Source organism: Lactuca serriola, chromosome 9 (genome assembly GCF_051521515.1).
Source record: "Lactuca serriola cultivar US96UC23 chromosome 9, Lser_US96UC23_V15, whole genome shotgun sequence".
NCBI classification, from domain to species: Eukaryota; Viridiplantae; Streptophyta; class Magnoliopsida; order Asterales; family Asteraceae; genus Lactuca; species Lactuca serriola.
Genome location: NC_136416.1, coordinates 95,564,883 through 95,575,241, shown reverse-complemented (window position 1 = coordinate 95,575,241; position 10,359 = coordinate 95,564,883).

Sequence of the window (10,359 nt, the reverse complement as noted above, 5' to 3'; positions counted from 1 at the left end):
CCATTAAGAATCGAGATTGTAACTCGAAGGTTACAATTGAAAGTGCAACACAGTATGAAGACCGGGTGCAAGATTAAGCCCCACCAGCAGTTAAGAAGTCCAAGAGTTAGATACTCATTAGAAAAGACATAAGAGTTACAGTTATTACCTAGGATGAAAAGATAATGTATGGAGTCATTATACAAGGCCTTTTTCGTTGATGATTTCGGGACGTAATCATCCTAAGGGGGAGACAATTGTAACGCCTGCTGATTCGGGCTAGTCAATTTAGACACAATAGTATATGCTACAAGGGTTCCAAATATATAAAGATCACTGAAATCCGACTTATAACGAAGAATTTATGAGTCGTTGAAGTTGTACGGCTAAACCGACACGACGCCACGTAACGTAAAAAGTGAATTTTTGATAAACTACTTTTTAGCCTTAGCGATCTAAACGAGAGTCATAGTATACGTTAAACCGAGAACGTACACAAAAAGAACGTCCAAATCTGACTTCGTATGAGGAAGTTATGATTTTTCTAAGGTTTTGCATAACAATGTGCAACCCGAAAGTCGAATTTTAGATCGATCAATTTTTAGCCAAAACAATCTAAACGAGAATCAAAGATCTCGTTAATAGGAGCTCAAAGATATAAAGACAGATGAAAACGAACGTCGGATGAAAATGTTATGAATTTTTAACGGACTTTACATGTCTAAGCCTATTAAAATATAACTTTAAAAATAAAGTCAAAATTAGCCGATGGACTCTAAACAAAATTTGTAGATTATGTCACCACCTACACGAGGATATAAATATTGTCAAAAATGGAGCTCGTATGCGAAAGTTACGAAATTTAAAAGTCAAGACTATGCTGTTAAGAGGAGGGTGATGTGGCAAAATCCTAGCCCTTGCTTGTTCTCCATGGTCTTACATGCGAAGCCGACAACTGCCCCCTCGTATGCGCAGTGTAGCCTCGGATGTGAAACGTACTCCGAAGGGTACACCTAGCATAACTGATGATCTCAACCTATAAATAGGATGTGAGGTTCCTTATTTTTCTTCACACCTTCACCTTTATTTCTCTATCAAACATCTCTCTAAACCCCTCCCAATCCCTAGTACTTCCCAAGTGCTAAAAGGCGAGTTCCGGAGTGCCAGAAGGCTCCGAGAAGAAGAGTTTTTGACTCGGAAGTTCTGCCCCTGCAGAGCCTGGTTCTTAGCCAAACCTCCTAGTAAGTTATGCTTACCCTACTTTAAGTATAGCTTATGTTAAAGTTTAATATCTTTATTCTGAACCTATAAACAATATAAGTATTATAAAAAGTGTTATTATAATATCTTTTAACTACTCACGGTACGGGGAATCTGGTTTGAAGGGCCGCATAAGGTTTTTGGATTATAAAAAATGTTATTATAATATCTTTTAACCACGTATTCATGCGATGATACTCTAACCCTTACTTTGAATTACGAGTTCAGGCGATGTTGTAACTATGTATTCATGTGATGATACCCTAACCCTTACTAGACATGTATTGAGAGAGTAATCCTCAAATCAGTATATGCGATGTAGGCGATGATCCTTAGGAAAAGTCCTTAGGAACAAACATATAAGGAAATGCGATGTAAGGAGATGAGAGGTAAATACGATATAGAAGATGACCCTTAGGATAAATCTTTAGGGAAGATTAAATGAATAGAATGGGGATGGGTAATCAGGTTAATTGTTTTACATGAATTATGTGAAGGAAAAAATTAACTATATTATTGTGTGTTGAAAACCCTATGTACTCACCATGTTTCCTAACCTGAGCCACTCAGTTTACTTGTAGCACAGGTGTCGATACGATGCTACATTACACTGAGAGATTAAAGTAGATGTAAATCACTATTGTAAATATATGTAAGGTCTATTTATGCTTATGTTTCTATATTGACAATGACATTACAAAGTTTTAATATAAACAAAATACTTTTCTTCGGAAATGCTTTGATAATATTATTATCATGTTTTTCTAGGAACAAATTCCGCGATACTACTTTTCAAAAGGGATACTCTAATTTTTAAATAAGTATAAATAAATTTTTTAAAATGACCGTGAATTTGGGGATGCACATAAAGGTTCCCAACTATCACCGAGACTACCAGTCTCGCACCTGGTCCAACCACTAGGTTCCTAAGAGTCTGATTAACAAGGCCACCCCGCTTAAATCCCCTCTGCGTCACACACTGACCACTCACTTAATCCTGTAAGTCAAGATCCAAAACCTTGACCCAACAGTCTCTACCAGGTCCCACCTATGTTGCCATAATCACACAAGCCTCGCCCATGGGTTCCACCCTACTAAACTATGGAGCCGCCTCACTCACGACTCCTACCCGCCTAGAGCTACACATGACCGACTCCACCTCGGACCCCAATGGTCCTCAACCTAAAACAGAGAAATACTCCTCGGCAATCCAGGCCAGCGTGCCCAAGGCATGAAATGATTCCCCCTTTACACTCACAACCACCTCCAACGATTGTCTACTTCAGACAATTGAATGCTATGATGCCATCGTAGTCTTATAACACTTCAAACCAACCACGGCTACCACCCATGACCTAACCACACCCAAATCGTCACACCCCACTCACCCTGAGTCAAAACCTGCACCCAAATGCATCGAATCAGGTGTTCGGATCATACTTCGAATTTTGAAGCCCTCAACCTAGGCTCAACCACAAGCCTGCTATGCATAATAAGGAAGACGCCGACCAGCAGTTGGAAGTTTACTGAACTCCTACTTACACCACCTCAATATAAACGACCACTTGATCCGTCTCTCCTCCTGGCGAAGATGTGAAACTTTCCCTAGTTCACACCCTTCTTGTCTTCCCAGAAACATGATCAATTCTCCCCCACTTAGATTCGACGAAGTTCACTCATCCCTTAAATATGATGGATTCCCAACCCATCAACATTATATAACATGAACCGCCTATGACCTATGCTTATCAATACTAACATCCCATCGCTAGCCGAACTCATTGATCGCCAAATTCTTGTAATCTTAAAGAATACTCTTGAAACCTTAACCAATCTGATAATCAAAATCACTTCCCATGATACCATATTAATTCCTTAAGTTCTTATGCTTGCGATTGAAAACCACAACCCTTGCCATGCGCTGACGAACATCCACTCCAATTTCCATCCTCAAAGAATCACTTATTTCTAACCGACTACAATCCATGAGAAAATACAACTCCCCTGACACATCCAATGATCAAACAACTCATGCAACTGATATCACCATCTCCCTGCTACCGCTCCTCTCCAAGCAACAGTAGTGCTGGAACTCAAAAGTTCTTCCATGGGCAACCGCCGATCATGCCCGGACAGATGATAAAACAACTGAACCCTGACTTCACTGGAGAACTAACCCGTTAACCCTGACCAAAGGTCTTCCCAGCAATACTCCTGAATCGATCCCGACAAAGACCCAGAACAACAACGGGACACACTGAACCCACTTAACAAGATACAACCCTATGAATATTTGTCGAAGACTCTCGACATGCAGAATGGCATATAATGACCCTTGATAACCCAGAAAATAACAGAGAATCAACCCGAGATATAACTTACCCAACCCAATCAAAATTCTAACGCAATACAAATTCCTGATGACAACCCAAAAGAAACAGAAGATGACATATCCGCAAAACATCTGAAGGAATCCTGACCTCCTCCTCCTGAGTTACCCCGACCAACCTGAGAATATGGTGAAAAACTTACTTCCGATCCTAACTGATGAGAACTAATCATGGGATTCTCCTTCCTGAAGGATTTTGAGATCCATAAGCTTTGGGATCCAGATGAGCCCCCATTGCTCTACTACAACTTGGCCCGAAAGGTCCCAATATGATCATCCAAGGGCTCGAAAATCCCTTCCTTTCCTGAACCATAGACCGCCGAGGTCCCTTCCAAAATACCGCAGGTAATCTCCGATGAGATAAACTCTCGCGTATGCGCATCGATCGGCTCAGTACCTGGAACTGAACCGAAACCAAACCGTAGACCCCATTCCTAAGTGCTCAACACCATATCGAGACGACACACAACTGATCTGGATATACACAAGAATCTTTATCCTAAAGGCTTCTTAGATTCTCCAAGATTCACCCTGATTCGGGTATGGATCATGTGCTTTTAGTAGTATGGGCCAAATACTACTTTCCACACCTATCCATACTTTCCTCAAGAATCCTCCCGAATTATCTAAGTCACCTTCTCAAATCCACACACCAGAAACTCGCGGCCCAACACAACAAAACCCACCAAAGCAATCCCTAAGCTTTCTTAGGTTCCCGGCCTCACCCTGCCATCAGCTGCTGAAGAAGTCCTCATAATGCCAGTCACCCATCTCATGAATACAATCACATGCAACACATCTTAGATAATCCTTCGAGTAACAAACTCATCCCTACAACAGTTGGACTCAGACAAGAGTTGCACAATAGGGTCAAATCCATCACTCTTAGATTATTCAACCCTTATCACATGTGACTTGACATATTCACTTGGTAGTTAACTCCCATCACTTAAGAGTTCCACAAAGCACAAAGCAAGCAACATTCTAGCAATAGCACTTCCATCCCACACACTACAACTCTTACTAGGAACTCCCACTCCCACTACTGATTATCTTATGCATACAAATCATACCTAATCCAGCATCCCATGCTTCATAGGCTACCATGCATCACATATCAGGCCAACTTATCACTTTCTAATCAAAACTAGCATGCAAGTCTACAAGCTCATACAATATGAATACAATGGCATCTTTCCTAGCATTCTAGCATGCAAAAACTGAGCAGATCCTTAGCCCTAACTAGCATGTGATTCCACGGATTCACATATCAAAGAATAGCAGATAAATGTATGGGTATTTTGGGAAAACTTACCTGAGCTCAGCTGATTGCATGCACCACAACGCTTCTTCTTTTAGCCAAAATCCCTTTCTAGAATATATTTCTTTTTGAAAACTTTACCAAATCCTCAGTTTGAGTTCAGACACACCCGAGAGTGTGCCCAAATCCCTTAAACCAAGGCTATGATACCAACTTGTAACGTCCCAAAATAATGACACAAAATTTCCGTTTTCAGATTAATAAATCATTAATACATAATAGCTCCATAAAACTAAGGTAGCCAAGATTTAGCAAAATATCAATAAATCAGAGTAATTAACAGAATGCAGAAACATATGGTGTAAACTCTGCAATCATCCCGAGCCCCTTTCATTTTGAAAACCGAAGTACCTGAAACATAAACTGAAAACCGTAAGCACAAAGCTTAGTGAGTTCCCAAGATACCACATACCACACATACATAAATCACATATTGGGCCTTCACCCTCCATCGAGCCTTGCCTGGTCTCGTGTCCCACTCGGCCTCGGGCCCTGCCCGACATCGAGCCCCGCTCGGATTACAAATATGTTATTCTCAGGCCTCGCCTATCACTGGACCTCGCCCACTATACACATACAATATATCACATAATCATGCTAACACATACAATGATCATAAACACTAGCATATGTTCCAGTCATCGGGCCTCGTACGACATCGATCCCCGCCCTATACACACATAACCATATAACCATATAATCATATACACATATAACCATACCAACACATGCAATAATCACAAAGACTATAGCATACCATACAACATCGGGCCTCGCCCAAAAACTATAAGACACATATTGATAGTTAACATAAAATATCCTCCTCAGGCCTCGCCTGGCATCGGGCCTTGCCCGATAAACATATCATCACATAATGCGCGCAAGAGTCAAACATACATCTAGCATCCTAACATAAAACAATGGGCCGACATTGGTGGCTTCGACACGCTGAACCCAGTTATGAGACTCACCTCGCACTGCCGAAACACACAGACGATCCCTGGCTACTAGCTGACAGATTTCCGAACTGTCAATATCAAAATAACATCCAATTACCAATTGGGATCTAAACCATAACCATAAATACATACTCGGGGTAAACATACCATTTTACCCTTAATCTAGCTTGGTCCAAGACCAAGGCCTAACTCATAACCTGAAAGGCCCAAAATTCAAATAACTAAACAAGGCCCAATTTTCCAAATTAGGCCTAAACCCCTTACACGTGCCTTACCCTAAATCCGAACCAAAATTCCTAGTCCAAGACACTCATACTCAAATGGCCCATTAAGAACTCAAACACCCAAGCCCAATAAGGAAGCCCAACACAAAACCCAAAAGGCCAAAACCCTCTTGACGAGTACACAGGGTGTACTCAGCTGTACACTACACGTACAAACTTATATGCCCAGTGTACAAGTCCTTTAAGCCATTTATGACATTAATCTGAGAACAAGAACAATCTAATGCATAGGGACAAGGTTTGAAAACTCAAACCTTGAGTTAATACTTTAAGATCAACGTCTGCATGCTAATAAAAGTTCTATTCAAGTCTGGATAAACCAGTCAAGTCTGAGTTAATGTATTCAACAAATGATCATGCCATTTAACGAAGACAGAAGATAATGATCAAAGCTAAGTTAATAAATGAATAACAAGAAAAATGTTTGAAAGAATATGTAGAAAGATGAAGTAACTTGGATATTGCTAAAAATGAGTGAAAATTGATCCGTTGTTGATTTAACATTGAAATCTCCTATGAACAAGAGTACATGAAACATGGTACTAACCAATTACAATCAAAGGAGTAGATGAAAGAGTTACATCTGACACTCTGAATATCCGTGTTTGACAAATAAAGCTAAGTCCTTTGACAAGTTAAATCAAACAAAAACCAAATACAATTAATGTAAAGAGACAAAACAAAGATTCCGGATCAGAAAACATGTCGGATATAAAGTCCATTCCGAAATGCATTCACTTCCAATAGCCACACCACTAACATATCTTCAAGTACGGGCATAAACAGATTCTGGAACAATCTTCACTTCGGAACACCATCTGACTTCGGAATGAAATTGGGACCTAGGATTGCTAGAGGTTCACTTTCAGGTTCCAACAATCTCCCCTAAGTGAACTTAGCAATCAAGTCAACTTAGATAGCTTCTTCCTTGATGAATGTGTAGGCTCTGAACAACCTTTCTCGCACTTTGAGGTACCAGGTTAACTGACTTACAAACTTCGCCTTGACCTGTTCCGGAGCTTTAGACTTGGATGCACGGCTGATCAACTTTTGAAGAACTTTGGTAGGAACCAGGTGATTGTCAAGGACTCTAAAAAAGTCCTTCTTGTTTGTCTTATTTGTTGTGTAGAAAAACCCTAGAACTTGTTCATCAATTGGACCATCCACAAGCAGTTCAGCTTCAGGAAACACAAATTTGATTTTTGCAACAAAGTCTTCAATTTCGTATAAGTGAGCCAACTCGTAGTCGCGTCTGCAAAATTCCACGACATAGTCTTTGAGGAAACTCAGAGTAGAATGGTAAGCTCCCATACTAATATCATCGTTTTGGATTCCTCGAAAGTGAGTAGCTAATGTAAGAATGTCATTCGGATTCATCGATGGGAAGTCAGCATCAGTGATGGTGCGGTAGGCTGGTTTGTTTCAGATGATGTGATATTGGAACAATGAGCAGTTAAGCTCGAATTTCACAAGGATCATTCTTCCAAACCCATGAATCTTGGTAATTCTCTTCCTTGTCCACACTTCCTTTAGAGGTTGTGCATTCTTGGAGTAGAATGTTTTAAGCCTTTCTCGCTCAGTCTGGATGATCATCTCTGGATTGTCGTTAGGGTGAAGAGGAGCGAACTTGATGTAAAACTTGTTGTATGGAGAGAGAGAGAGAGAGAGAGAGAGAGATAGAGAGAGAGAGGAAGATCAAGTTGTTCGAAATCATCCGTCGGAACATCATAATACATGAAAGGAATGATTTCATGATTACGAAGGATGCCTTCACGGCACAGAAGGGATATTCTACGCATCAGATCAGGATTATCCTTGAGAGCTTGAATCTGGATGCTATCCTCTAAAGCTTTGTTGATATCCTCCTGAGACCATCCAAATTTTTGCTTTGGTTGAGGTCCGGAGTGGAAGGCTTGATGTTTAGTTGTAATGGGCTTTTTGTCTTTGTCATTTTTGATGGCGGAGCTAACATGCACCATGTTTTCATCTATCACAAATTCCGAAGTGGACGTCGGAAGAGGTTCTTCCGGAATGTCATCAGGGATCCGAAGTGGGGAACCCTGGTCGATTGGATAAATTCTTGGAGCTGGAATTGGAGGCAACATTGAAGGAGTGGCTCGGAAGGCTTGAATGGTGAGAAGTGTTTTTGCCTTAGCCATTTGAATTGCCCTAAGAAGAGCATCAGGCAGAGAGGATGACCAAGAAACTGCTGACCAGATCTTCTTTTCTTCATCAGTTAACACCTTTGGAAAAAGCTTGTTTGGAGCTTCAAGGACAAGTACTCCAAGAGAAACATACTCCTCTTCTTCACTATCTTCTGCTCCTGAAACTTTGGGAGAGGATTCGGAAAGATTTTTTTAGCTCATCATCATCACTTTCATCCCGGAGTGTGAACTCCGAGGCAGGTTTCCAGACTTGGCTAAGGCCTTATCCCCCTCTTGCATCAGTGGCATGAAAAACTGGTGCAAGTGAGAGTGAATCTTTCAAATCAGTGAATTTGTCAAACACCTTTTGAAGACCGGTGCTGAGTTGGCCGGTGAGAGCATCATAGCTTCGGAAGTTGGCACTTGAGATGCAAGATGATTGAACAAGTGTCCAAGGATGGCTAGTATCTCATCAAGCTTACGATTCAGAACATCAACAATGTTCCACGTAGATTGAAGCAATTTGATGAGACCTTGTTGAATAATTAAGTTCATCTCATCCTTCTTTTTGATTTCCTTCTCCAGCCTCTGAGTTTGTTTCTCATGACGAACATGGGTCTACTTGATGAGATCTGTGACAACCGTCAATTTTCGGTCAAGTCAAAGTCAACTAAAGTCAACAAGTCAAACCGGTCAACTCAATTTGCCATGAGTATTAGAGTTTATGTTATGTAATTTCTAAACAACTCTCTATTCTATTGAGAAATCATAAATTGAAAAGTACGTACATCTAGATCTCCTTAACCTAAAACTATGGTACGTGGCGAGCCAAACCGATAAAACAATGTTGCATACTCATCGGGAGTATGCAAGATCCTTAAACAAGGCTTAACAGGGCTTATGGACCCTGCATTGCGAAACCGAACACTCAAAAAGGTCACCAATGAAACCTCTCTCAATCGTTTTCACTTTATCCCTCTCTATGAGAAATCTCTCCCAAATCTCTCTAAGTATGTGAAATCTCTCCCAAATCTCTCTCTGAATGAGAAATCTCTCCAAGAATGTCAAATCTCTCCCAAATCTCTCTAAGTATGTGAAATCTCTCCCAAATCTCTCTCTGAATGAGAAATCTCTCCAAGAATGTCAAATCTCTCCCGAATCTCTCTAAGTATGTGAAATCTATCCCAAATCTCTCTTTGTATGAGAAATCTCTCCAAGAATGTCAAATCTCTCCCAAATCTCTCTCTGAATGAGAAATCTCTCCAAGAATGTCAAATCTCTCCCAAATCTCTCTAAGTATGTGAAATCTCTCCCAAATATCTCTTTGTATGTGAAATCTCTCCAAGTATGTCAAATCTCTCCCAAATCTCTCTAAGAATGCGAAATCTCTCCCAAATATCTCTTTGTATGTGAAATCTCTCCCAAATCTCTCTCTGAATGAGAAATCTCTCCAAGAATGTCAAATCTCTCCCAAATCTCTCTCTGAATGAGAAATCTCTCCAAGAATGTCAAATCTCTCCCGAATCTCTCTAAGTATGTGAAATCTATCCCAAATCTCTCTTTGTATGAGAAATCTCTCCAAGAATGTCAAATCTCTCCCAAATCTCTCTCTAAATGAGAAATCTCTCCAAGAATGTCAAATCTCTCCCAAATCTCTCTAAGTATGTGAAATCTCTCCCAAATATCTCTTTGTACGTGAAATCTCTCCAAGTATGTCAAATCTCTCCCAAATCTCTCTAAGTATGCGAAATCTCTCCCAAATATCTCTTTGTATGTGAAATCTCTCCAAGTATGTCAAATCTCTCCCAAATCTCTCTGAGTATGTGGAATCTCTCTCAAATCTCTCTCGAAATCTCTCCCAACTCTCTATAATCACTCGGGGCATCCCGACCCTCGAATTTGGCGAAAACAGCCCGAAAACGGAAGTCTACGCGAAAAACGGACTTAAGGAACCGAAACCTCTCTTAGGAACCGAAACCCCTCTTAGGAACCAAACCCTCCTGAGCCGAAGGTCCTCTCAGGG